Below are 7,494 nucleotides of genomic sequence, written 5' to 3' on the forward strand. Positions count from 1 at the left end.
TAGAAGGAAGAAGGAGGAAGGAAATTACTGGGCTAGACTTCTTAAAGAATTCTTTTTTCGTATCCAAGCATCTAAGTAAAGAGATGTCTAACATGCTGTAGTGGTGAGCATACAGAACTAGGTTACTGAGTTCTAGGTTGCATCTAGAGAGAAAAAAAGGTGAAGTTAATTACTGGGGAATTGGTCAAAGCAAAGAAGATTCCTGTACATAAACTCTTCAATGATCTTTCAGACTTTCTACTTGAGATTAACAGTGATCTGCAAATGGCCTTTGACTAGTGGATTCAACTGTAGATATTATGATGATAATTCCCATTTTGTAAAGTAATCCAAAGATGGAAATGAGGCTCAGACTTTGACTTATCCAAGCAAACCCAACCAGTCAAGCCACAGAACTACAATATGACCCAGGACAGTCTGCTGCCAAAGGTTTTGTTCTTTCTGCTGTAGTACGTGCTTTTCCAGGATGGGGGGAACAAAAATTTCCCTAAGACCTTACCGATGGCACCTGTTAAAACTGCTTCTGCTGAGCTGCTCTGCATTTGGCTGGCTCGGTTTGGGTTTCCTGGATCTCTAACTGAACACAAAGTGATTAGAAAGCCCAGTGTTTGGCGATAAGCACATTGCATCTAGAAAAGCACAATGTGTTCTTCACAATCTCATGGAGGGCGTGCCCTCTTTGATTCTCTGTGTGTAGTGACCAAGCAGCGTGGCAACCTGGGGAAAATTACTTCATTGCACCACAGCTTTAATGTACTCCTTTGGACCACAAATTCTCCAGGAGCATGCTCAGTTCACCCAGACAATGATCAACAGAATCACTGCAGGATTGGGGTGGGTGAAGCTTGGCAAAACATTTTAAAAATTCAGTATTCCTATTGTTTTTCTAAAACAAATTGTTGAAATTATTCTTGCGGGTATGCAAACAGTCTACTAGGAAAGCATGTAGCAATCATGAATTTAAGAATAAAAATTGAGGAAGCACTGCAGTGGATTGTGAACTCCTAGAGGATTCTCCAACCCTGCCTGGACACTCTCCATATCCCAGTGCCTGCCACTGTACCTTGAACATAGAAGGTGCTCAGAATACGTTCAGAGGATCACAGAATGATAAATCTGTCAAGAGACATTAATTATCATAGTGATGCTAGAAAGAGATTCCGAAGCACAGGAGGTCTATTTTCAACACTATTTTTAACACATGTCAAGGTCCTAAACTATTATGGTGGATATTAATAAATGGGCATGCTACAGATGTTGACAGGGTCTTAGTCTCTTGCCTATAATCCATCACTTTGTAAACAAGTCTTTTCTCCTCTTACGGCTTCACAGTGGCCAAGTCATGCTAACCTTAGAAAATACAGGTCACTTTTGCAATTTGATAATCATCTTACCATTGATGGTACTGTCTTCTGCCAGTGACCCCCAGCCCAGATGCCCTCATTAGGGCAGCAGAGGGAAGACAGAGTTACACTGCACCAGCCTCTAGCCTAGACTTGCCAACCCCAGTTGAGGACCAAAGCAGAGAAATGAGAACACTCTACGTTAGGCTTTTATTAATGCTGTGCCGCTTCTGTGCGTGAGAACTTGAAGGAGAATGATGAAGAGGCTCAAAGGAGAAAGAGATGCAATCTTAAACTCTGCTGGACACAGAGAACTTTGGAAATAGTCCAAGTTAGTTTGGTATAGATTGGTCTGCTGCTGCTGCTAACATAAAATAATTTCGGTGAAAACCCAGATCTGTAGAAAACAGATATAAGTAAAAGTTAATCCAAATAAGGTATTGATCTTATTTCCCACTCATCTCTTCTGGTGATAAATCACTCTCATCTCAAATCACAGCTCCCTCACGATGAGGAGAACTTTAGTTTTTGACTGTGAAGTCTAACACTATGGGCTTGTGCATTGTGTGAAAGGGATGGGCCTTTCCTGTGACTGGGATGGAGGAGCTGGGGGCAGAGCAGTGACATCTCGCAGAGCCCCACGCCGTGGCAGTGGTGGGGAGCCTCTGCGAGAACAGCTGGGCTCCCATAAGCAGTCAGATCCCAGCATTGCCGCAATTGACATGGCCATGCAGGGCAGGGTGAAGAGGCTGGGGCAGACGCTGAGCACCAAGGGGACAGATAGACTCTTCACAAAGTTTTGACCAGATAACACACTCAGGAAACATTGGCCTGCTCTGGGCTCAAGAGGATGCACCATGATTGGTCTACACTAATCGTGATTATCTTGCTTTGCTTATCTTGTGATGATCTTAGCTGTAGGCATGTGACCTAACTCTGGCCACGGAGACCTAAGGCCCCTGGGAAGATTTTCCTCTCTAGTTCTAGTTGTTTAAAGAAGAGGGTTATTGATGTGTGAAAAGAGGTTTTCTCTCTTCCTTCGCAACTGAGGAGGTGATATCTGGATCTGCGGTAGCCATTTTGTAACTGTATTAGTTTCCTGTGGCTGCTGTAACAAATTACCGCAAATCTGGAGGCTTAAAAAAACAGAAGTTTATTCTCTCACAATTCTGGAGACCAGAAGTCCAAAATCAGTATCACTGGACTAAAATCAAGCCCTTGGAGGCTCCAGGGGAGAATCTTTGCCTCTTCCAGTTCCTGGTGGCTGCTGGCATTCCTGAGCTTTAGGCTGTATCATTCCAGTCTTCAAGGCCAGTATCTTAAAATCTTTCGTCTCCTTCTTCTCTGTGCGTTGTCAGATCTCCCTTTGCCTCCCTCTTATAAGGATACATGTAATTTCATTTAGGGCCCACCTAGATAGTCCAAGATAATCTCCCTCTGTCAAGATCCTTAGTCATATCTACAAACACCCTTTTATACCATCTAAGGTAATATTCACAGGTTCCAAGGATTAGGATGTGAATTTTTTTTTTTTTTTTCTTTTTTTTGCTGCGGGGGCTGGGGGACATTTTTCAGTTTGCCACACTGACTATAAGGGGAGAGCCAAAAAAAAAAAAATCACTTAGAAGGCTATCTGGAAACCTAATGCCACCGAGCTTCTGAGTTAAGCAACCTTGGATATATCTAGCTGTAGGCTTTTTTTTTTTTTTTAAAGCTATGCAAGCCTTTGTTGGGTCTGCAGGGTGAGTGGCCAGGACTGGCCTCTGTCCTATCCTCTGGATTCTCACTGGGAACCCAGGCCAGGGGCCACCAGGCTGAGGAACCATGAGATACCAAAGATGACACTGAAGGTCTTGGGGACATCCAAGTTGTCTGTGAAGGCCTGGGTGCCGGCCAAAGGCAGGCGCATGGCCTCAGTGAGTTTGACCTCCACCGCCAGAACCTCCCCCAGGCTGCCATGCTTGGCATCTGTCACCTCTGTGTAGAACATGGTTTAGCCGGTCAGTATCGCTCCAGATTTGCACGTGGCCACCGAGTGCCGAGCAGAGGGGGCCAGGTGGTAGCCACACTCCCCCCACGCCTCCTTGCAGGCCACTTCCTCCAGCAAGAGCTCGGGCTGCCCCATGAGGCCGGCGTATAGCTTGTATGTCACCCCTGCCAAGCAGGGTAGGGCTGCCCGCAGCTCCTGGGGCCTGTCCTGGTCCTTGGCTGCCAGGGACCCTGGGAATTGCTGTTCACCTTGCCTGCATACACAGTTGGCCAGAACTGCTTCACCAACACCAGGCTCTTCTGAGAAGAGATGAACTTGAGAACCGTCACACTGTCGTGTCTTCATCACGTCCCAGGACGTCTGGGTTCCATGCTGGCCTTAGTGCAGCGTGCGTGGCCACCAGTAGGGGAGGCTGCAGTGCCTATGCCGCCCCTTCATGTGCTCCACCCCTGTGATGGCTGTACTGGCCTGGGGCCCACATGGGCCTCGAGCCCTCTGTAGCCTTCTTTTGATGAGAGATAATGGACTCTTATTTTTAAAGCTACATTTTATTCTGTTACTTGGACTTAAAAATACTTGGCTGGAAAAAAACATTGGCAACAACTTCTTGGAGGCAGGTTGATTCTTAGCATGTAAACTGGTAAGGGTTAAGCAGGGTTTCTCAACCTTAGCACTATTGATATTTTGGGCCAGATAATTCTTTGTTGCTAGGACTGTCCTGTGCATTGTAAGATGTTTTGTAGCATCCCTGACCTCTACCCACTAGATGCCAATAGCAACCCCATTCCCAGTTGTGACAACCAAAAATGTTTCCAGATATTCCCAAATGTCTAGGGAGAGGTGGCTTCTTCCCAGTTGAGAACCACCAGGCTAATGCTATAATATTGGGGATATTTAACTAATGCTATAATATTGAATATTATTTAACAAAATAATATGAATTTATTTTGTAATAAGAGATGCCTGACATCAGAACATTCAGATTGTATTTGTCTGGAGAATACAACTTCTGATCCTTCAGTTCCCTGTTGAGGGACTAAAGTTGGTTTATGTGGAGAATGTGCCTGCAGTATGAATGCCACAAGACAGCCACCTTTGGGTATAACTTAGTTGATTGTGTTTGGGGGTGTACAACTAAAAGTAACTGCATTTGGTTATATAGAAGGTATCCAGTCAGATGTTTTCTTACTTGACCTATTATTGTCTATGCTTCATGCATTCCTGGAAGATGGAGAAAGAGTCCAAGCACTATTGTGTTTTTATTTCACTTGTTTTTTCAGACTTTGCTCCATAGCTTTGACAACTCTTCTGGCCGGGATGATAATGATTCTTCTGACTGTGAAATAATCTCCATGTCAAATTTTTACACTTTTGTACTTATCTTGCTTATGGTAAAGTGTGTGAGCTTGATTATCCACATGTGTCCTCCGAACTCCACCTGTACATATCTGTTCAATATCCCCATCTCTGCAGTTTGCTCATGATTACTTTGAACTGTCTTTCTGTGTAACTGAACTCCATGCATCCTTCAGGAGCCGGCTATGTCCATGTTCACCAAAAAACGTTTCTTGATAACTCCAGTCAATATGACACTCACAGTATTTACTGCTTGGCGTTTGATTGGAGATTTGAGATTGATCTGCACCTCGTATTTTTCTTTAATTATTTCATACGTCCAAACCTTGTTTCCTCAGCCAAAGCATCAGCTCCTTGAGGGAAGGACACCTTGTCTTTACTATAATATTCTGCAACCTCACTCCCAAGCAACTCTGATTTAAAAAGAGTGCTGGGCACTTGGAAGGTACTCCATAGGCAAGGTACTTTTTGAGCTTATCTGAATGAAGACTGTCTTAGTAGGACAGCAGTCTGGACTTCATTTCATGCAGAAAAGGCTGCTTCCCAGGGTGACATCCAGCCTGGCTCTCAGCCGGGAGTCCTGTTGGAAATAAGCTGGGATGGAGTGGTTTTATGCCAACCTGGGGCATGCTCAGTTTGTCCTCAGTATGCCTGTAAAAAATAAGTCTATCTTTAGAAGGCTTGGTTTGCTGAACCTCTCTGCTTCCAAAGCAGTTGATTAGAATCATCTGTGGCAGTGACTATTCCAGAGGTAGCAGTTGATAAGAGTAGCTCAGGATTTCAAGGTGTGGTTTGCTTCAGCTCAGAAATGCCAAAGGAAAGTTTCCTTCAAAAGAAGACTCCAAATACCAGGGTTTTTAATCTCATAAAGGGGCTTTGGTACATGGAGAAAGGGCACCTTTCCGTAAACAAAAGTGTGGTTGCTCTTAAACCCAGGGGCATGGCTTCTCTGTGAGCTCTCAGCAATATTGAAAGGAATTTTCTATATTTCATCAATTCCAAGACACATTTAAGAAATATTTTTACATCTATGAATTCAGGGTACATCTTGCCTTCATAACTGACCAGTGGTTCTGGGCTTTGGTGGTCATTTGCGACATGGAGATCCAAACTTGCAGAATGAATGAATGGGGGTTGGAAGAAAATCCTAGAGATGACAGTTCATCAGTGTTTTTAAGTTGTATCAATAGTGTTGAACTAAGGCATGGCATGGAGCAGAAAAGGACATGTATTATGGAGGAGTCATGAAGTGATTGATAAGTGTCAGATGTGGAATATGAAATAGTGATAGGATTAGCTTATTTTTCCTCTTGATGGATGCACAGAGTGATATATGGAAACTGGCTAAGTCAAAGTGAGTTTAAAAGAGCTCCTTCTGTAAATTTAAAATTCTGCTTTTAGATGATAAGAAAGCATTGGGCCATATTTTTTACTGACAGAATTATTTGTTAGTGATACATGCTGCAATAGTACATCTAACATGCAATATTTTCCTAGATTCTGTGAAATAAGCATCAAGGGGGTTTTGGTAACATGAAAAAATGAGTCAATAAAATTATTCTCGGGGCTGGCCCAGTGGCACAGTGGTTAAGGTCGCGTGCTCTGCTTCAGCGGCCCGGGGTTTGCTGGTTCAGATCCTGGGTGCAGACCTACTCACCGCTCATCAAGCCATGCTGAGGTGGCGTCCCACGTAGAGCAACTAGAAGGATGTACAACTATGACATACAACTATCTACTGGGGCTTTGGGGAGAAAAAAGGAAAAAAGGAGGAAGATTGGCAACAGATGTTAGCTCAGAGCCAATCTTCCTCAAAAAAAAAATTATTATCATGGAATAAAAAAGACAGTACCTTAAGATTCAGGTATAGAATTTAAGAACTGGGAAGGAATCAGAGTTCCAGTATCCTTAGTTACTATTTAGCAAAGATGTTCCCCTTTGAATGACTTTTTTTTTCCTTTTCTCCTTGCTTAAGCTTTTTGTATTTTAATTATTTTTGCCTATTGGGATTCCATTGCCATCATTAATAAGATGAGAACCAGTAATATTAGTGGGCCTTCTACGTATAAAGGATCTAAACTTCATACTGACGCCTCAGCTACCCTCCTTCTTGTGGTTCTGCAACAGAGAGCTACCCAACCATGTGCCTTGAATCGGTTTAGGTAGAAGAAAATATTCATCCCTTTAGCCAAAGAGCCTGGGTGTCTGGAACTGGCTAATTCTGGCCATGTAGAGCCTATATTTTCATTCCAGTGTTGTAAAAACATTATCCTTCTGTAAGTATGTCCTGACATGGAGAAGATTGGGAAGCACTGCTCTAATAGATGGGTTGCTGGTGGCTGCTCTGAAATAATATGGAATAGATAAAATTAAAGACCTTATCATCTCCAAGGTCCTGCCACTGTTTACCCAGGTTTTGTCCAAAAGTTTCCCAGTAAGAGTCCATACCATTACTGCACTTGTCCAAGCATATTTCTTTCTACATTTGCAAACCCAAGGAAGTCTGATCAGAATTTATATTCCTCTTCCCAACAGATTTGAAGGAGGAACTTTGGTACTAAAGTAAGGAGTTAAAGCACTGAAATCAGTATCAGTTCCACAAAGGGGGTCCTCAAAATGTGGTTCTTGGACCAGCAGAATCAACATCACTGGAAACTTGTCAGAATGGCAAAATCTTGGGCCCCAATCCAGATCTCTGAATCAGACATTCTGGGATGGAGCCCATTCTTTTATCCTTTTTGAAGCCCTCCAGATGATTCTCATGCTTGCTTAGGTTTGAGAACCACTGATCTATAGATCAGAACACAA

The 7,494-nt window shown here is 43.3% G+C and overlaps 1 pseudogene; it reads right to left on the minus strand.

The window, feature by feature from the left end:
* Window positions 1-3,126: 3,126 nt before the first annotated feature.
* LOC131415195 (uridine diphosphate glucose pyrophosphatase NUDT14-like) lies at window positions 3,127-3,771 on the minus strand (annotated as a pseudogene).
* Window positions 3,772-7,494: the final 3,723 nt, after the last annotated feature.

The sequence above is a fragment of the Diceros bicornis genome, chromosome 16, assembly GCF_020826845.1.
Source record: "Diceros bicornis minor isolate mBicDic1 chromosome 16, mDicBic1.mat.cur, whole genome shotgun sequence".
In the NCBI taxonomy this organism is placed as follows: domain Eukaryota; kingdom Metazoa; phylum Chordata; class Mammalia; order Perissodactyla; family Rhinocerotidae; genus Diceros; species Diceros bicornis.